This window comes from Sinocyclocheilus anshuiensis, unplaced genomic scaffold, assembly GCF_001515605.1.
Source record: "Sinocyclocheilus anshuiensis isolate Anshui unplaced genomic scaffold, SAMN03320099.WGS_v1.1 scaffold207, whole genome shotgun sequence".
In the NCBI taxonomy this organism is placed as follows: Eukaryota; Metazoa; Chordata; class Actinopteri; order Cypriniformes; family Cyprinidae; genus Sinocyclocheilus; species Sinocyclocheilus anshuiensis.
In genome coordinates this window covers 3,687,450-3,709,494 of record NW_015551045.1, presented here as the reverse complement: position 1 = coordinate 3,709,494, position 22,045 = coordinate 3,687,450, and the positions used below count along the sequence as shown (strand labels likewise).

The 22,045-nt window shown below is 38.4% G+C and overlaps 1 protein-coding gene across 1 annotated transcript in view; it reads left to right on the top strand.

Annotated features, from left to right (window-relative positions):
- The first annotated feature begins 21,845 nt into the window (after window positions 1-21,845).
- The window catches only part of LOC107661715 (protein sprouty homolog 4-like), a 5,437-nt gene continuing 5,237 nt past the window's right edge, over window positions 21,846-22,045 (top strand). Inside the window, exon 1 of the mRNA XM_016451458.1 lies at window positions 21,846-22,000. The gene's annotated coding sequence lies outside the window, so the exon portion shown is untranslated. The remainder of the gene's footprint in view (window positions 22,001-22,045) is intronic.

Below are 22,045 nucleotides of genomic sequence, written 5' to 3'. Positions count from 1 at the left end.
CAAATATTATCCTATCATAACAAACCATACATTAATGGAAAGCTTATTTATTCAGCTTTCATATGAAAAACTGACCCTTATGACTGGTTTTGTGGTCCAAGGTCACATATGTCAACAATGACAATTTTCATTGCTGTGTGAACTATGCCTTTAATGTTCTCATGGAAAAAAATCTCTTTTTAGAAGGCAGCGTGTAACACGCGCACCTCCTTTTTCCACATAAACGCACATCCGAGGACCGTCATCTATAAAAAAATGTGGCCTCTGAATGTCTGATGGTTTAACGTCCATCATCACTTCCTTTTTCCGTTTCCAGCCATTCTCTACATAGAATCCCATTGGAATTAAAATAGCCACTGTCTAACCTAACAACAAACAAAAACCACTGAGTCGTGGCCCTATTTATGGTGAATGCCTCACATACCAAGTATAACCCAACACACCCATTCTTTTTTGTCCTTCATTCATTGCCTCTTTTTTGAGTCGCATCCTCTCTTGTGAAAGAGCAGGAGAGCTGCTGTAATTATTCCCTTATTCACAGGAATGTCCAAACAAATAGCTTTTTTGAAGCAAGCCATTGTCTCAATGTGGGAGTGGATCAGGCCGGGCGCAGGAGGCTCGGAGCAGCTTCCTGTGGACGGAATGTCTCGAGTGAAGCCACGCAAACACTCCCCCGACCCTAAAAGTCCCTGCTGACCAAAGTCCTAATTTTAGGACATTGGACACTTCCTGGGAGGATATAAAAGTAGATTTGTGAGACATTACGCAGAAGAGTCAAACATGCTTTCAGAGAATCCTAAATGCAGCAGGACCGTTTCAGAATATACTATACAAACACATTATACTAACATATTTTGACTGTATAGCCAGAGGAGAACTGGCCGCCTGCTGTAGCCTAGTCTACATTTTTTTTCTCCATTATCAAACATCAAAAGGTTTTCCTTCCTAGTCACAGTTGCCTTTGCCTTGCACACTAGGTTACTCAAAATATTTCACATCATGTACTATGTATTATATAATTTATTAAGTACCCTTGTGAAAAAGAAGTGTGCTTAAGGTGTGTCGAACTTTTAGTTTACTTCAAACCTTTTAAGTATATTTAAAAAAACTGTACTTGCAGATTATATAATATTAATGAAATAAAAGAACACTTAAGTGTACTTAATGACGTTACAGTACACGCTGTAATAATGTCAAATTCAAAGTTTTACTTTGATGTACATTTAAAATCAAGGGCCCGGTTTCACAAACGGGGGCTTAGCTTAAGCCAGGACCAGGCCTTAGTTAAATTAAGATATTTAAGCAACTTTTACAAAAATGCCATAGAAGAAAGCATTACAGGTGTGCATCTTGACACTGAACAATGACTGACATATTTTAAGATATGTCAGAGCAAGATATTTTTAGTTGAGACAGCTCAAACATGCATTTTAGTCTGGGACTAGCTTAAGCCTTCTCTGTGAAACCGGGGGTATTTGTTTTAATAATTTTTATCATGTTTCAAATAAGAACACTAATTTTGTTTTCTGACATAGTAAAGCACACGTAAAATACTTGCTTATTAATTTGAGTACACATTATCCATATTTCGAAGACAATAGGAGTAATTTCAAAGTTACATATAAACATGTACTTAAGTCCTACTTAAGTCTTCGTACTTAAGTCCTAGTACTTAAGTCCTCGGTCAAAAGGCACTCTTTAGTTGAACTACTTGCATTTAATACAAATTTAAATGATAATTTAATTGTAAAAAATATATTTAATTATAAATATATTGCGATTAAGTGTCTGAAAACATTACATTAAATTTGCACTTAAGTATATTTTGACTTTTATAATACGGTCTCTTTTCAAAAGTATGCTAAAATGTACTTCTCTTACGAACAGGTTTGCAAAAAAGTTCAAGGTTAAGTTTGATTTATTTAGACAGATCACTCATGCACCGAACCATTTGCAGGAATTTCTCACACCAAAGTAGTAAAGGGATATTTAAATTTTTGTTTTTTTTCTCGAATTGACTTTTTCAGCATTATTGCAAACGTTTGTCATTAAGGAACACTGAATTATTTTTGCTGTTACAATAAAATGTCAATACCAACTAACGTCACATTAAAATGAAAATACACAGAGCACTAATCTCACATCAAAAATTCCATATATAACGAAACTGATTTTTAAAATCCGTAATCATATAAAAGTCTGCACATAGAAAACAGAAAACAAACAGAGTGCTGTATAAAGAGGATATTTACCTGGCATCTATTGTACCAAACAAAACTAGTCTTTTATCAATTATCAGATAAAAAAAAAAAGAAGAAGCCACCGTTCTGATGACTGATTGAAACACCCCACTAAATTTCAGCTGTGTCCTAGAATAGAACAGAACTTCCAACTTTACTGTAGAAGCATTACAGAAAATGCTAGGCCTGTGTATGTAAGTGCATCAGTCATCTGTGTATTTACAGTAATGGGTTGGTCAGGAAGCCTGCAGGTGTTGTTGGCATTGCATTGAGAGTTCATTTCTGGTAGGACAGGCTGCTGGAGTGTAATAAAGGTGCCTTAGAGCTGCAGTGGGTGTGGTAAGAGGTGGTTAGAGGGGATTTTCAAGCTTTCTGGCCGTATTCTGGAGTTGTCAGGAGAGACGTGTCGCTTCCTGTCTGGAAGAGTCTGAGAGCTCTGGACACAGATCTGTGTGAGAGATGAGCTGTCCCTGTATCCTGAGAGATCTCTTTCTCCCTGTTTGTCTAACTGTGCGCTGTAGCCTTTCTGTCATAATTTTATTTTTTTTTCTGTATTCAGCTCAACTGCATTTAAAAGATTTATTTTAGAGAATGCAAGATCATTTTAAGTTTGTGTTCTATTTAAAATCTAACAGACATTGATGATATTGTTGTAAGATTTGCATACTGAATTTTATTTATATTTAATTTTATTTTATTATTATTATTTTTTTTAGCATACTGAATCGTAAAACGAACACTATTCTCAAGTAAGTGTAAGTTTGTAAAGTTTTAATGTCATTCTTTTTTATTTTGTGACTTTTTGTATACATTGCTGTAACCTGTATACTAAATAAAGGATAATGACCAGGCCTGTGAAGACTTAACGTTTGCTTTGTCCTTGTGTTAGCTTCTGTCAGACTCTACAGCAAGAGAAGGACATAAGATTCAGTAGCAGAGAAGGATTTCTAATCAGAGGTCCCGGTGAAAGGAGCAGTTCCATGGTAGACTAGAGAAGAACAGCAGCCTTTGGGGCCCCCGCCAGCGGAGCCGAGCTCACACATCACTGCTCGCCTGCATCTTTGTATGCATGTGGAATTAAAAGGATGTGGGTGAAAGTTTGTGAGGAGCAGAAGCAGAACTTCTGTCCATTCACTGCTTAAATCACACACACGACTGACCCGAGATCTTCTAAAGAGAGAAACACTGTGCGTTAAACGACTGGCATTCTGCTGGCTTTCCGTTGTGAGCAACTTTACTTGTTCCTTGTTTTGTTTTTTTCATGGTGTAAATTACAAGATGGACCACATCCTGATCTTTTTAAACCTACATAGCAAACCTCCAAGACAGTAATCTCTTACAGGAAAGAGATACTTGGCAAAGGACAGCTTGCTGACAGATACATGTAGACTCACGTTTCCGTACCATAAATGGGGAAATATCAGTTTACATTCTTAAAAGGGCTTAGGTTTTCATTTGACAATGACAAAAGGAATTGTTTTCTGTTTTATGCCTCCTTTTATGATATGAACCAGAGAATTGTGTTAGTAGAATGAAAAGAATGTGTACAAGACAACTGGGCTATTCAGAGCGGGTAATGCAGGTGTTGGGCTCAAAGCAAACATGAAATGTTATTCCAAAACACATTTTACATCCGTATTGTGATGTATTTACAAATGAAACGGGATATTCAAAAAATAAAAAACAAAAATGACGGGAAAGTGGGTGTAAGATATCAACGTGTGCAATTGCAGTGGATTAGGGGCCTTTGATTAAAAGCATGTTATAACATTTTATTGAAATTATTATTATTATTATTATCATCATCAATAATTTAATTTAATTTAATTTAATTTAATTTAATTTAATTTAATTTAATTTAATTTAATTTAATTTAATTTAATTTAATTTAATTTAATTTAATTTAATTTAATTTAATTTAATTTAATTTAATTTAATTTAATTTAATTTAATTTAATTTAATTTAATTTAATTTAATTTAATTTAATTTAATTTAATTTAATTTAAATGTGAAGGGACGTCCGCTGCATTCAATGTATACATTTTATCAGATCAAACCCATAAATTATTATTATTATTATTACTATTATTATTATTATCAATAATAATGACTTTAATTTAATTTAATAATAAATTAAATTAATCTGAAGGGACTTCCGCTGCATCGTTTTAGCTACAGAACAATTTATATTTATAAATTTAAATTATAAAAATTGAAAAAGATTCTTATTTTTAAATATTTTCCCGCTTTGGAATGCAAGCATTGATGAAGACCAGACCAGAAATGTAAATTAAGAATGTAAATAGAAACAATTTTATTTCATATTGACTTCAAAAGGAAAAAGAGGTAAAGAAAGGTTAGTAATAATCAACATCATCAGTATTCATATTCATAAAGTACGTTAATTGTAGTTCTGCTTTATTTATTTATTTGTTTGATTGTTTGTTTAGTTAGACACTGACATGCACAATATCAAGATATGGACTAAAAACCTGCAAAAAAATAATTAGGTCATGTTGTAATATCAGAACTTTGTAAGTCATAATAAGCCAAATCACTCCATGAACAAAAAAGAGATATTTTCTCCAAAACCACTGTGCATCTGCATTTCTGTTAGCATCTTGAGACTAACCGGATGTGTGAGCATCATTCAAATGTTCTGCAACGCTTCGAAATGGAGGTGGACACGGCATTCGCGGAGTTGTGTGTGTGTGTTCAGAGCACTTGCGCTCTGGCGAGATTTCCCCACCGTGCCCCTCAGCACAGCGTATACAGTTACTCACATCCCCAGGAAGCGGAGGTATGACATCACCCTTATCAGCCACTAACTCTCAGCCTCTCCAAGAGCAGGGGGAGCGCAGGAAGACAGGAGAGGCTGTGAGATGGATTACAAGGAGAGGAAGAGGAAGGCTTGAGATTGTTTTACATTTTTTACATTACAAAGGTGTTTTACATTAGCGAAGACACACAGCGGATCACAAGCAATGTGATCCTTCAAACAGCTGAAATTTGTTCAATCATATTCATATTAAATGCTGAATCTATCAAGAACTTGTATGGGCCAGATGTACCGATAAAACATTAAAGGTACAGTTTTAATGCACTGTTAGTTGCTTTGGATAAATGGACCATTAGAATATATATATTTCTATCATGACAACTCTCTGAGTGATTTGCATGGTAATATACATGACAATGTTAATGTATTTGGTCTTGGTGGAATAGATCTGCGACGCTGCTGCTGTGGCAGAGCAAGTAAGGAGACTTGCTACTGCCAAAACATCCACAACATTCTGCTGTGAGCATGTAAGGAATATTGCTGCTGCACATAAATCAGATATGAATAACCCCCATAGCATACATGATCACCCCGTAGCAGATCTATACAGGTGGAGCTGGGGAAGGTGGAGGGTTTCTGAAGTGCGCTGCTACTGCTACAGCAAGCACTAGCTGAGTATTTGAATGTTGAGCAGCGAGCTCATTGGCTGCTGATACAAAAAGAACCAATCAGTAGCGCTATATATAGAGTAGCTTTACCAATGTTATATATATATATATATACTCACATTTAACAAAAACTGCTGATCTGACAGTTGTTCAGAAGACAATCATTGACACCCTTCACAAGGAGGGTAAGCCACAAACATTCATTGCCAAAGAAGCTGGCTGTTCACAGAGTGCTGTATCCAAGCATGTTAACAGAAAGTTGAGTGGAAGGAAAAAGTGTGGAAGAAAAAGATGCACAACCAACCGAGAGAACCGCAGCCTTATGAGGATTGTCAAGCAAAATCGATTCAAGAATTTGAGTGAACTTCACAAGGAATGGACTAAAGCTGCCTTAAAACTGTGCATGCATGTAATATATTTTATATGAGTAACATTTAAGAACATTTCTCTGAAATGGTTTTCAAAACTGTTCTGGAGCATCCCAGCACTGTCTCACTCATCTAACACACCCGATTTAACTCGTCAGTTAATTATTGAGACTTTAAGACCTGAAGTGTGTCAGAAAAGGTAAAAAGAGTTGAGAGAAATGCATGCGTGTCAGATCCGCGTCACGTTCAGCAGCAGCAGCTCTTAAAGAAATAACAGCCAAAATAACCTAATTACCAGCTGCTGTGATGTCTATTAATCAAAGGAAAAAGGGGAAAAAATTACTTTTATAGCTTTAAGGATTCATCTATTTAATTTAGAATTTAGTGTTTGATAACGTCAAATTCAATTTATGTATATTTCTGCTGAAGGGCACAGGTAAATATGACTTTTATTATAATGGGTTTATGTGAAGATTGTTTTAAGTTCACTTAAATCAGAAGTTATTTTTTAAAGTCTAATAAATGTTAAAATTGACAGCTCTTAATTATAATGTGATGTTAAATTTTTTTATAGAGAAATCAGCATTAATTGGTATCAGTGATACTGGCCTGGTCATAAAAAAGGATGCCATTAAACAAATATTAAAAATATACTGTCTTTATGTTGTTTGTACATTAATTTGAAGATTGAATGTGAAATTATTGCAATATAAAAGTACATTTAAAAACTTTAATGTTAGGTGGGATTAATCGCGATTAATTTCAGAAAAAAATGTGTGATTCGGTCATTTTTTTAATCGATTGATGGGGGGGGGGGGGGGGGAATTTTATAGAGAAATCAGTATTGGTATCATTGATACATCAAAATCATAAAAAAGATACCATTAAACAAATATTTAAATATATACTGTCTTTGTGTTGTTTGTACATTAATTTGAAGATTGAATGTGAAATGATTGCAATATAAAAGTATATTTAAAAACTTTAATGTTAGGTGGGATTAATCGCGATTAATTTCAGAAAAATGTGCGATTAATTAGTTAATTTTTTTTTATCGATTGACAGCACTAATATATATATATATTATATATATAACGAACAGAATGGTATTGTGAAATATTATTACAATTTTAAATATAACATTGGTAAAGCTACTCTATATATAGGTTATATATAGGTTTACTTTTACAGGTTTACAGGAATAAATGACATTTTAATATATATTAAACTAGAAAAAGTTGTTTTAAATTGTAATAATATTTCACAATATTACCATTTAAATGTTGATCAAAAAATTCACCCTCTGTGAGCATAAGAGACTTGTTTTAAAATTATTAAAAAATCTTAATTACTCCAATTATTGACTGGTAATGTATATAATCCTAATGGTCCAAAAACAGGCTTTATTTTTATAAAGTAACTTTCTTTCTTTCTTTCTTTAATTTGATGTGACCTAGACACATTTTCATGAGGCTGACCCTACACGTCCATATCTGTACTAAGTTAACGACATGAATCAGAACATTGATAAAGCTACTCCAGTGTGATCTATTGGTATAAATCATTGAGGTTGAACTCAGATGTACTCATTACACAATAAAAACAACCCACCGCACCATAAGTACCACCAGATTTGGATAATAGCACAGCTACAATAACAACTTCCCCCTGTACAGCTATGAGTAATCATTAAAAATTATGTGCTTTTCGAAAACAACCAGCTCTGTTGCATAGTTCACCTAAGCATGACCTACATGAGCTGATTACACAATACTGCAAACCAGCATCGAGGAAAGGCAGATTTTGACTTTGCGCCATTACAAAACTGGCCGGATGCCTTCATGTCAACGTATCTGACAGCACATGTAACAACTGAGCAGATATCCTCTTGAAACATCTGTGGGGAAAATATTGAAGTTGCGAAAGAGAGGACGAGGATCTGGTTCACACATGTGTGCTATATTACCATACATCCAGCAGAAGCTCTGTATTATCTGTTTTCCAAATGATAGCTTGAGGTGGACCGTGAGTCCTGTCTCCAGCCTGGTCCCACAACACACAGCCAAGAGAGGGCTACAACTTCATTTACTCTCCAAGAGCTGAAAGACGCCACTGTTACTCTACAGTATGAGGAAAGAACAGGAGGAAAATGGACGAGAGAGCAGGAAAACCAGATAACATCACCTTCATTCACTGCCTGTGTGCTGTAATCAGAGAAGGAGAGAAGAAGAGAGCCGAGGAAAGGAGAGAAGTGGACAGTTGGGCTGAGTTAAAGACTAGCATTGCCTAATTCAGTGTTTCTCAACTAGTTTTGCTTCAAAATATACTGTAGATTTTATACGGTTATGCAGTGTTGGGGGTAACGCATTACAAGTAACGTAATCAGATTACTTTTTCAAGTAACTAGTAAAGTAACGCATTACTTTTAAATTTACAAGAAAAGATCTGAAAGAAATTTACAAGAGGCTCTTCCTTAATTTCACTTTTGGTGTGAAAGGGCCTTTACAGTTCCCCAAAATATAACTTCTGGGTCTTTTGTTATTAAAATTAAATAAGCAAGCCCAGCTCAGGTGACGAAAAGTAACGCAGAAGTAATGTAACACATTACTTTACATAAAAAGTAACACAATTAGTTACTTTTTATGGAGTAACACTCCATGGATTACTTTTAAAAGTTACTTTCCCCAACACTGCGGTTATGTTCGGTTTCATGGACTTTTAGTTTGTAGTTCGCCAGCGCAAACTGTCTTTTGGCTTTAAAATAGTACTGTCAGGTTTTACTAAAGATGCGCAGTGAAGAATTAGCGCTGAAAAGGTGTGGACACAGTTATTTTTGCGCCTGACCTTATTGAATATGCAATTGTAGGAGTTTCCCTTTCAGATCCTTTATTGAATATGCATTTCTAGGAGTTTCCCTTTCAGACACAAAATTTATGGGAGGAGAGTATTCAAATGAATCACGCAACGCGTTTTACTAATGTTTGCGCTTGTCAAATTACTGGTATTTGCGCCATTATTTAACGCCCCAAAAAAGCATGTCTTAAACTATTTTGCGCTTGAAATGGCTGTTGCTAGGAGGAGGCACCGCAGAGATGAGAGAGTGCGTGGTAGAAGGGAGAGGATGTTTTCCACACGTAATTTATTTGGAATGCAAGAAGAACACGAAAATATTGTTTGCCAAGCCATGTTATTTTTAATTTGCTTCAGGAAATAAAAGACGACTTGGAACCCTCAACGAGGAGTCACGCAATACCAGGTCTATCAAAACTTCTTGCAACTTTATAGCATTTTTTGGCCTCTGGTTCTTTTCAATGTACTATGGCTTCTTTATTTCTTTATTCTTTATTTGCGACTGCTCTAATTTGCGCTGCGCTTGGTATACAGCAATGGTCGATATGTAAATGAGATGTTGCATCTGTGTTCTTTAATTTGCGCGTTGTTAGTAAATCACCCGCAGAAATTTCTACGCCCATCGGCGCTCTTTTAGAATTGCGCTCTCGCGCTAATTTGCCCTGCGTAGTAAAACAGGTCCATAGTGTGCTCCATCATTTAATAAATTACATCATACAAATGTACTCAAACTTCCATTTACTGACTGCTTTCAGTAGGTGCTAATAGAGCAACATTATTCATGGTAGGTAAATAGCATGGATCCCGCCCAGCCTCCCTAATGAAGTAGCCAATTGGAATAGGGGTAAAGACACCATCTGCTCTTTACATTTAACTTGCACACAACCTTTGCTCCACACTGTGCATGTGCATAGGCTGGACCAACCTATAACATACATTTTTTATAGTGTTATTTGGGGGTAAGAAACTATGTTTGTGATACCATTCATGTACATTTTATTTGCTGGTTTGAAATGTGTTACTGAAATATATGTTTGTCCATTTTTGAGATTTTGGTATTTCTCAATTAGATAGGATCTGTTCTTGCATGACTGAAAATCAGTGAGTTCCCAAGATGGCTGCCTGTTGAACGGTCATGCTTAGAAAGGAAAAAGAGGCCTGTTTGAGCCGAAAAGGATGGCAATGACTTCAATTAAATACAATACAGCACTGTACTAACACAGATAGTGTCTGATTCTGCTGGTTTGAGGGTGGTTAGTAAATAAGATACAGGTTTTGGGTTGAAATGCCACAAAAGTGGCACAACTGTTACAGTAGGTGAAGTCGTCCATGAGTGTTTGGGTTTTAAATGTCTCTTGAATTTTGATAGTTTTACATTCTGTGTAGTCACGTTTTCTCAGTACAAACCAAGTATAGCTATCCTTGTTGCAAGTGAATTTTTATTTAATGTAGTCTGGGTTGTTTTTCTTTGTCACACAATGTGTCTATGCTGAAACATTATTTTCCTGTTTAACACGGTAAAGCTTCTTTGACACAATTTGTATTGCATAAAGCTCTATATAAACCAAGGTGACTTGACAATGAAAAATGAATTAGTGCTATAATACTGTAGAGTTTGTTTGAACACACTTATTTTCTACTTTTTAGAAGCTGATAATTCTATTTATTCCTCTGTTCCAATGAATATGTAATGGGAGGAAACATATATATTATATATATACGGAAGTATGTTTCACACAAAGAAGTATCAACTCAGCAAACACCTACATTTAGTAAGCAAAAAAATAATAATGAAGCAAAAGCAAAACATTAGGTGGAAATTAAAGTTAAGAGGAAGCTGTTTGCAAATTCTGGTTCTTCAAGGCTATGTTGGTGTAGCGGTGCAAACTAGCAAAGATTTTAAAGATTACTCTCCTCTAAAATGTGGATAGTGGAATGCAGAAACTTTTCCCACACAAAGAGCTTTTATAGGGTTTTCAAAAAAGTCAAGTGTTTGTAGTCATATTAGCATGACCTTAGAGAACAAGTCTTGTCAGCTAGTTTTGCCTGCGAGGGACACACTTACTGAGAATTGCTTGACTGGTAAATGCATTCCATCACTTCGAAACTCTCTGAAACGTTGTCTGTGGTTGCTTTGAACTAAATCCCTAACTTCCCCCTCCCCAAGGGCTCCTCTCCGTCTGAATGAGCAACCCTGCATCCATGTTCCGCCTTTCAGGCTTCACTTCCTGATGGTCAGCAACACTCTCTTTGAAACACAGGAAGTCCAACCAATAGGCCTGCTGTTCATCACCAGTACGCAACAACAAGACCAGGATAGGGGGCACAGAATCTGCCCTGCCACCGAAAGTGCCTCGTGATCATCTAAATGGGGTGGTTAGGGTGGAGAGGGGGGCTGGGAGTCGATCCATTATTTGAACTTAGCCCTGGCCCTTTTGTGAGCAGCTCACTGTTTGAATGGGAGCGATCAGCCAACCATAACAGACCATAATGCATTTTCTGCCTGATCCACAAGTCTCGAAGTGTGCCTCCGGTCCCCGGCACTGCTGCACATCAGCAAAGCGGCAGTCAGCACGCACACCATGGCTATGGGTGGAATAAAACTGCTACTCGATCTGCTGACATCAAACAATTCAGGCAAATATTGTCACAATGCATCCATCACTGTTGCATGCTTTCTGTCAAATTTGTCTCCTAGACCATTTGACTAAATGCAACTATTTTGTAATTTTTTAATCTTTGTTGACAATATTTTTGCGTGTACATGACATGCTGCATGTTAAGCATTGCATACCACGATATTGTAATCTGACACCATCACTATCATAGAACATCAACCATACTTTTTTATAAAGAAAACGTTATGTAAACTGGAACTATATGTGATTTCACATGCATATGTGTTTGTGAGAGGCTCTTTTACATAAAGACGTTGCTATCAGTCTTATGTTTTAAGAGTTTTTTTTAAGTGCCTACAGCCCTTTCCTCTCATTTTCCTACAGGATTAGCATCCGAAATTAAGTTGCTGGATCGTTTTACAAGCCGTAGGGAAGAAGGAAAAGAGCCAGACAAATTACTAAATGAGTCAAGTAGGGGGGCACCCAATTTCAGTTACCCCAGTTAGAACCATTCAGCCCAGGTAAGAGTGAGAAGGCCTGCGCCCAGCCCTCCAGTGCTAAAGAAAAGAAACCCAGGAGTATATATTTATTGAAAAATTATGAAGACAAACTTGGAATAATGATGAACCATGCACAATAAGAACGGGAAAGTGCACTGAGGAGGTAAATAAGGTCCGTTTTGACTTCACATTGACTTTAACAAATGAAATGATGGATGTCACATATCAAAAGTTTAAACACTGTGCATGTCTGAATACAAAATGATTTTACTTCCTGACAAGACCTCATCCGTTAATGCGTGACAGTCATACTTGCTCTTTCTTTTATAAATGACCTTGTGTCAGATCTAAAAAGTAGTTATGACTTAATGAGAATTCCACTTGCAGCAGGAAGGAAGGGCTTAGAATGCGTGTCCCTCAGCGAATTGAACGAATGTTAATCACGATCCCTTCGGCACACGGAAAGCTCGAGCCTGGGCTGGTGAAGAAACAGAAGGAAAGAAAGAAATTGATATAGAGTTAAAGGATTCATTTTGTCAGGGTATTTTTCACAATTTCTTTTTAATTGCATCAGTGCTGAGATGTCCGGTGTTCAGGAGGTTACTTGGAAGCAAAAGTAGTTCAAGCCTTTGGAAAAGAAATAGCAAATTATATTGCAGCTATATTTATTATTCAGTTGACGATCTGAATTGTGTGACAGCACAAATTCAACATCCGAATCAATCAATTTACGTTCAATTCCATAACAAACATACCCTAATCAAGCTTAAAACAGCAGCATTTGACTAAATAAAAAATAGTAACCCTGAAAAAATGTTAAATGGGTCGACTCACTAAAATGAATTAAACTGTTTCATATACTGTAAAAGAAAGTGGACATTTAGGTCAAACATGTAAGTACCTAAGTTTGATTAGTTGTTAAGTACAATACAATATTACAAATTAACAGAGTTTGCTGTGCTACACTTCAACAATGTTGAAGATTGTTACTAGAAAACTACCCTTGAAAACAGCAGAAGTACTGCTATGCTAATGAAAAAGTTAGTAGCATGTCTTTTAGTTAGTTATTTCCCAAAACTTGAGATGTCTAGTGTCTTGTAGACCGAATCAGTTGAGTTGTGTGATATTTCAACAGATTTTTTTCCCATCACTGTCATTTCCTGATAGCTTGAGTCCAGTATGCACTGCAAACAAACAGATGGGCTGAATTTTCTGGGCCTGTTTTGATTAAGCGTTACATGCGTTCTCCAGACTTGTATGTGTGCTCTGACTTGCAGCCAGTCTGCACCAGTCTTTCTTTCTCTCTTTTTTGTTTCTTTTTGTCTGTGTGTGAAGGACAAGGCTGTGAAGGACACCAGGCCTCCAGAGATCCTATCCCAGAGGAAGTAATGCTTTCTGCCCCTTTTTTTCATAACATATTATTTATGTTTGACAAGATCTCTTTGAGACAAATGGCCGCCATATGGAGAAAATAAAAATGTGTGGTGCTTTTCCACTACGAGGGCTGGCCAGTCCAGGGTTACCCTGGGGAATTATTATTGCCATTTGCACAGGTACATTATAGTTCAGCTACATTGGAATTCTTGTGCGTTTCTCAGAGTCAGCTTTATAGTAGAAGGATAAAAAAGGTAGAAACATACATAAGTAATATTACACATTATAAGGCAGTATAAAAATAACTAATATTGCACATTGTGGTAATATTTCACATTTTAAGGGAATAATAGAAGACAACTTTGTGACATTCTAGAAATTGCCTAATGTTAAAATAGCTTTACATGCGAGCTGCATATTTTCCCAGATATTTATATGCGCTGTAATCAGCTTCCTGATATGCTAGCATCTGCAGTTAGATCTCAGTTTGGTGTCTAATGAGCAAAGTTTTAAAAATCTAGTATGTCTTTAAGACACCTCTGAGAACACATGTGCATGCAAATTTCTCCGGATTCATATCACTGGGACATAGCATTCTTGTTGGAATTTCCTCAATGCATCCTAGTTGTCCCTCATTCACTCCTTCTGAAATAAAAATGACTTCCATGTCTTGCCCCAAAGGGAGCAGCTGGAATAACTAATCCCCTCTGGGGCACCTGATCCCAAACCCAACCCCCCCAAACCCAACCCTCCCAAATCTCCCTTCCTTCATTCCTCCATCTCTGTTCTAATGGCTCCCTTGTTCATGCGGGACAAAACTGGCCCTTTGTGGCTGCTCTCGAAGCAACATTAAAAACAGGAATAGGGAAATTGTAAACAGGAGGCTTCTAGCCAACAGGCCAAGGCATACAGCAGGCCTCAGAGGCCTACTTCAGTATAAAGCAGAGAAACAGACCCTTGTTGCTGTGGGGATTAAAAGGGCTGGGGGATTTCAGGAACACAGCAGAGGCACAAAGCCAGTGGGAAGGGAGGGCTTGGTAAGAAGATACCTGCATTATATATCTACGAGCGGAAATCATATCTTTATTTATACAATAGCATGGGTGACTTGATATGGTATAGGCGCAGAGCGAATGGAATGACACTCGCAGAAGCCAAACTTCAGGACGGCCAATCTGTCAGCTGGTTAGTGGATCAGCCCACAGTGCTCGCTGCCGCTCAGCCAACGTAAACTCAGGCTGCTTTGTAATTAGTGAGGCCGCACACACACATGCTCATAGTTTGCATTTGATTGGAGTCGATTCTTTGCTTCACTGTTAATGTTTGTTTGGAGAGTTAACCAGGCTTGGTTGAGGGAGACTGATCTTAACTCTTGTTCATGAAACAGATATCCAAGGTGGATCTTTCTGCCACTATACCATTGCTCCACAAGCACGCTGACATATTTCTCTATAAATAGTGGCATACATAGCAGAACAATGGATTCACCCCTGAGCATCAGATATACACAGATTTGGGTCATTGCAAGTTTGCCCCAGTTCTCGGGTTTCCACTGGTAAACTTGTCAATCTAATGTACTTGTTGTCTGCATGAGAGTCACACTGACATGTGCTCTATGATTATTCAACATGACTCATCAAAAATGAACCCTGCGATTGCAGAAGGCACGTTGACAAACTGGACACATGGTTCTCTTGATGACACATCATTCTTCACCACTGCATGATAGCAAAAAATCTGGGCTGATTCACTTCATTCCAGTGAAACTCGATTGGGGTTTAGTCAGAAACTGCATTCAGAATGCATTACAAGATGCAGTTCTGCATCAAAGCTGTGTACTTATTGAAAGCTCACATTACATTGCGCATAACACAATAAATTGAGATCGAACCGGGGCTTAACATGCCTTAGCATCAGAGACACATTTGATGTTAGGCATACAACTGTATGCACATAAATAAAGATTTTTACCACAAGTGACATCCATTTTTAATTAAAGAGCTCTCTCTGTTTCTGAAAAGGGAGGAACAAATTGAGGGCGGGGAGCGAAATAATTTGTCCCAACTGTGAGCTGCATTCTTATCTGTGCCGAACAGGCTAAACTGCACAGCCACTGACTGCTTCGCCTTCAAAAGACACACCATATGCTGTTGAAGATACTGCGAATATGTCATATGTTTATGAAATTTAAATGTATTTAGTACGGCGGCAAAGTGGTGTGTACAGGAGAATGATAACCTAATGTTTAAGATTTACTACCTAGGAGAACACAGAGTATGCCAGGTTGGGGAGGCCTTTCATGAGCAATATTGAATCCCCTTTGAAGCCCTCGCCACCCCCCTGCCCCCACATCTCTTTGCCTCTCCGTATGATTCTGAACTTTCCATCGACTCGTGCTCACTGTGTGTGCTTTGAACTCCTAGCCGCTCTTTGAAGGAAAGTCATAAAAAGACCTTTTATTTGGGCCCGGTTGCTTTGATGGGTTTGTCACTTTGTACAATGCACTAAACCATCCTGGGGAGACAGCCTTGTGTGTCTGACAAGCCAGACGGGTTGGTGGGTTTGGACCGAGCCGCCCAGGGCTTGGAGACAGCACCTCAAAACGAGCGAACCTGGTCTCCTGCACACGTTAGCCATTGCATGCCTTGTTGTGGTTAGGCATTTCACATCTCGACAGGCTTGACACCCCTGTTTTAATGTGCTTGGTTCACTGCGGTTATCATTTCTTGCTAAATGGGTATTCTTTCTAGTTATGGTCGATGTCCTGCTTCAAGATCAATAACGGGCTGTCTTAACAAGAGGTCCTTGTGCTTGCTTTTTGTGGGAGAATGTAGCACTTTGTACCTCTTTGTGAGGAAGATATAAAGAGCAGCAGTAAAGACAGTGGGACACCAGATAGCCCGTGTTTGAACAATGCCTTCAAATTAATCCCGGAGACCAGTTTTACATGTACAAGTAACTGCATTCAGTGGCCTGATCCACAAGGTTACTGCAAAGCAAAGGTTAGACCCCTCCTTTCAAATTCATACTTGCTTTTCACTAGGACCAAGCAATTACAGCCTGGATCAAGGCGAAAGGAAGTGAGGAGAGTCCCGAGCCAGTTGGGCACAAAGGCAGTGTGAAGTAGAGTGGAGTGATGCATGGGAACCAGCACTGAGAGATCTTTCCAGATAGGTCACCGAGCCCAGGAGCACAAAGGTGCCTCGTTGAGGTTGGCACTAGGCCAGCGTCGGTGCGCCGCTGTCCCAGGTGTCGAGTGTCAGGGCGCCATTCAGCCCAGGAAGTGTCCCGTGTCGCCCTGTCCCTACGCCCATCAAAGGGGCTGCTGTGTGCTCGCCATCAACCTCAGCATGGCTCAATGTCCAGTGGGGAAAGACAAGGCCAGTCGCTTCTTTCCCAGGACTGCAGGTACCTGAACTGGATCAAGGAAGAGAATGGATGTGAAACAGAGCTTCTGAGGATTGGCTGAGCTTTCTGTTTCAACCCTCTCCCACGGTCACAAAGGAGTGAGAGGAGGTGAGAGGTTTACTGGATGTGGTGAGGATTAAGGGATGTGAATCACAAACTCCTGTTTGGACATTCCAGGCGCGGCTTTTCGAAAATGATCAGACCGAATGTTCTACATGATGTGTTATTGTTAAACCATCTTGAAATAGAGTGTACATCAAACTTACATCCTCCATTTGTGAATTTGCATAATGGGCAATCTGACTGGAGACATCTGGTTTTGAAATTAGGAAGTTCTGTGCGCAAGGGTTTCATAATTCAAAGTTCAAACTTTCAGAACAACTGACTTGGCTTGAGGAAAGTGACAGAACAAATTGAATGTCACATCTGTCGCTTCCCAAAAGGAAAAGTTGATTTAAATAAAGCTAAGTGTCACCGAGAACATCCATCAGGCCCCTAGTCTGGCTAGTGAGTGAATGAATACACTGGGGACAATAGAACCCTGGGTGACTGTAGCCCACCTCTATCACCAATTATCACAGAGTTCAATTTGGGGGAAGGGTTACCATTGATTGAAAAATGGGGGAAAGGTTCAGGTGGCCTAACTTGCAGGCTTCCAGCTGGCCCCAGGAAGTAACCCTTGAGGGCGGTATTGGCAGCTCATTAGCAGAGATCAAAGCCCCGTACTTCCTCCTGGGTAAACTTGCTCTACTTAGCACCCTCCACCTAGATCCCCCAGAGCTAATCTGATTGATATGCAGACAATAGAGCTAATTAACAAAATGGAAATGCTAGAGAAGCAGCTAAACCCCTGGACATATCGAGGATTTCGGGTCAGTACACTATGAAAAATTTTACAAATTCCTAAGGGCGCAAATGATGCAGATATCACTGGAGGTTAGCACTTCATCGGTCCATTGGAATATCCTAACTTCCTAATCTTATTTCACTGACTGACACTCAAAGCCCTCCTGCTCATTAATCATTAATGTTGAACAAATAAATAACTAGAGTAACGTCCGGGGATGTGTACAAGCTTCTCCTTCATCATTCAGAAAATTCCTGTCTCATAGGAAGTGGGCTGCTGATGGGGATGTGTGCCTCCTCCCGGCTGGAGCTTATTTTAGCTGATAGCTTGTCAACAAAGGCCTCCTTGGGATGGATAATGCTGATCCACTGTGCTTTGCTTGGGGCAGCATTGCTGATTCAGGTCTCAAATATAGCTCCTCGCTGTTAGTGACTCCATGATGCACTACTAATGAAGGTCAGGCATTCTCATGTCAACAAGGAGCGCTGAGGACAGCACGAAGGTTGACCTCATACTTTGCCACCCAACCGCACTGAATGGCATTATGGTCAGATGTATAACTGCTTACTCAAGCCTGACAGAGCACATATATTTACAACATATAACTTCAATAAAAATGGTCAAAGAAAACTAAGCACTAAGTAAACTCTAGATGCTGCTATACTTTATAGATAAGATCAGGTTGTTTAACAAGAGGAACAGTCGACGTGTAATTACAGGCCTCACACTTTTCTTTTGATTTATCCAGTTCTGCAGGCCGAGAACCAGCTGCTGTCACAGGAAGTGGGGACTTGTCATGTATGAAAACACACACACATACATACATAAAGAGGCCGAGTATCCTTTCTGGTACCGATTTTGTATGTTTATTTCTCTTTTCTTGCTTTTTTCTCTATAAAGGCTTGTATGTGGAAATTTAGGTTACTGTGTCTTGCACTGATGGTGCGTAATGGGAACTTTGTGATGGTTTTTTTGTGTTTTGGATAACGGGGTACTGGTGTGGGTTCTCATGGGAGGGGGAAGTCTGCTATGTAAGGGGAATGGCACGTGGAATGCCCAGAATTCTTGAGGCCTGAATGGCAGGTCCACGCCCCCAGCAACAGGTCACGCTTCATCGCTAGTTTGTCCCATGGGTGAGAGTTCAGGGCCGCTCCTGTCAATTCTCTGAAGAAGGGTCGAGGGTCACCATCTCACCAAGAGCTCGGCTTTCCCCTCTGTATCAGCAGGGGACCAGAAGGGGCCTACCTCTTCTCCCCACATAGGCCCAGATCTCCAAAGGCTTGCATTCTCCGCATATATCCCTCACACAAGCTCCTTCCTGTGGGCTTGGCCTGAAACTGAGGGACCCCCCAATTGGCCACAGGCTGCTGCTTTTTAAATCAGGTCACCATGCTAGTCTGGCCTGAAAGCAACAGCACATATTTAAGTAAAAGTATTGCGCATTCATGAAAATGTATACTTAAAGTATTTGTTTTTTTGCATTTATGAAGGTGATTAAAGCACTAGGTGATTAAACTTTATGCATAGTACAGTGTGGTTGTTAATTCTGAATTTTTGGAATTACAAACTACAATCCAATTTAAAATGCTTTATTTATGAACCTTAACTGGTTGCACAGATAAATAAATAAATAAATAAATCTCTTAACCATCTAATCTTAAAAAAAATAAAAACAAATAAAGTTTCAACCTTAGTAAAAAGTTATATATTTAAAATACATTTATTTCACACTAAGTAAAGTTCAAATCTATTAACATATTTACTGACATATCGCTCGAGACTTACTGATACAAAAATTCTAATTAAACTTTATTTGGAGTACTACTTGTGCACAATGCACATTTCTTAATATTAAAAGCCTAAAATGTGTTTTAATGTCACTACTGATGAGGACTATATGATCTTTGCATAATATCAGTCTTTAAATGCAATATATTCAAAGTGTACTTAAAGTATACTTGCAATAGTTCAACTTGAGCACAATCAAATATACTTCAGTATATCTTTAGTTAGACTTCAGCACTACATTTGCACAATTAAAGTGCATTAAATATAAAATCAGTTGTTCCAATTTAGCATACTAAAGTATGTTTAGTATACCAGTTTAGTATACTAAAAGTACAATTGCAGTGCATTTTTATTAAAGGGGTCATATGATGCTGCTAAAAAGAACATTATTTTGTGTATTTGGTGTAATGAAATGTGTTTATGTGGTTTAAGGTTAAAAAAACATTATTTGCCTTTCTGAAACGCGTCGATTGTTACATTCACTTTCACAACGAAGCACACAGCGCCTTCACGACATGGCGGCGGCAACAACAATACTACAGCGAGAATAAAAGTTACGCCTTCTTTCTTTGCGTGAACATTTGGGCAGCGTTATGCAAATCTTCCCACATCGTGACGTAGACATGTGGGGGCGTGTTAGAACAAGCCGTTTTAGGTAGGCGTGGCTGACTCTTAACTTTTATAAAGAATATCTCTTTGGATTTGAGACTTTACAGATCTTCTTTATGCACCAAGAGCTTGTAACACTCCAAAGAGAAAGGAAAATTTGAAATCGCATCATATGACCCCTTTAAGTACATAAATATGTATTTGTAGTATACTTAACATGAAATAAATGTATTTCAAATATATTTTAGTAGGCTATATTTATGTTTCACTAGGGAAGAAATAAATAAGTAAATAAATAAAAATAAATAAATAAACCTATTCATCAGTTATTTATCATTAGATTTATATGACATTAGGCAGAAACCATTTCCATGGTATGGAACCCATTGTGTATTGGAGATGTTAAATTGACTCATTTGATAATCCTATTCTCAGTTTGTGGTCATTTGCACCAAATGGAAAACACTGCGTTCAAAGAGTGCATGTAGGCCTACTATATTTAGCTCTGTCTCCTTCCCCCAGGTTGCCATCTAATCCAGTGGTTCCCAACCCTGATCCTGGAGGCACCCCAACACTGCACATTTTGCATGTCTCCTTTCTCTGACACACCAATTTCAGGTCTTGAAGTCCCTACTAATGAGCTGATGATCTGAATCAGATGTGTCTGATTAAGGAGACATGCAAAACATGCAGTGTTGGGGTGCCTCCAGGACCAGGGTTGGGAACCACTGATCTAATCAATACTAAAAGTGCTGTTTCTTTTTTTTTCCATAGAGTTACATTTTAGCACAGTATACACTGCATACAACAAAGCTATAATAATGAAACCATTTCTCTCCTAAATTTAGCACATCAAATAATGTGACTGTATTTTTAATATGAAAGCAGATGTTGTCATGGAAATGTGTGCTAAAGTAGAGGCTGCCCATTAAAATTTGACAGCATTAGTCAAGCTGGGAATTATCCTTGGGGGGGAAGGGTAGACACAGGGATGTTAGAAAGGAAATTCACACACATTTCCTGCTTGCGGCATCGTTACAAATCGACAACATCCTGTTCTTTTGTTGATCCTGCATGACCTCATGCTGCTGCGTCATAAACGTGTTTTTGCTACTCCAGTGCAGCCAAACTGGAAATGAGAAATCAAAATGGGACCGCTTAAATGCAAACTCTCTCGCTCTCTATCTTTCCCCCCCTTCCATTTTAAGCAAGACCGGTCGTTCCTTACATGTTTTCTGATTACACAAAATGAGGATAAAGTGCACGCCACTCGAGGCTTACAAATTAACCCGTGGTGATGAAACTCAAAAGTGTTTTGGACTAAAACGTTATCGTGCAATTTCATATATCCACTGCGTCATATCAAAAATAACACATGACCCCAGCAGTATGTTCAAGCTGTCCAGTAAATACACAGTTGCCTTAAATTTCCTTTCACGATGATTACGCTTCCATACCGTAACAGGTCAGGACCTTTGGAAGACACGCACGAATAAGGCAATGTATAGAAAACACGAATTAAAGCAGTAGTAGCCGCCTTCTCCATGTAATCCGCTTTGACATTGCCCTTGTGACGAAAAGCCCCCATTCTTCCATTCATGAAATCTTGAAACGGCGCATGCGCAGTAAAATCCGGAGCTCTCCCATTCATAAAAGTGTAACCCCGAGTCGTAATGCCCTCCCATTCACAAAAAAACAAAAAAACCCCATCAAAGCATCTGCGCAGTACGTTTCTTACCCTCCCATTCATAAAAAGCCATTTCCCTAATGTAGTTGCAACATCATATGGAGAAGACTGTCTTTACTGCAGTGCACATCGCACGGATAGTCGTCCGGATTTTTTTCCTCTTCGTGGCTTCGTTTGGATCTATCTATCATTCTCTCTCTGGTATTGGAATATATCGCAACACTCTGTTCATCTGAGAAGAAATGATCTGTTTTCTAATGCAAGTGAGTTTTTAATTTAACTTAAAAATATATCCCTGTTTGTATATA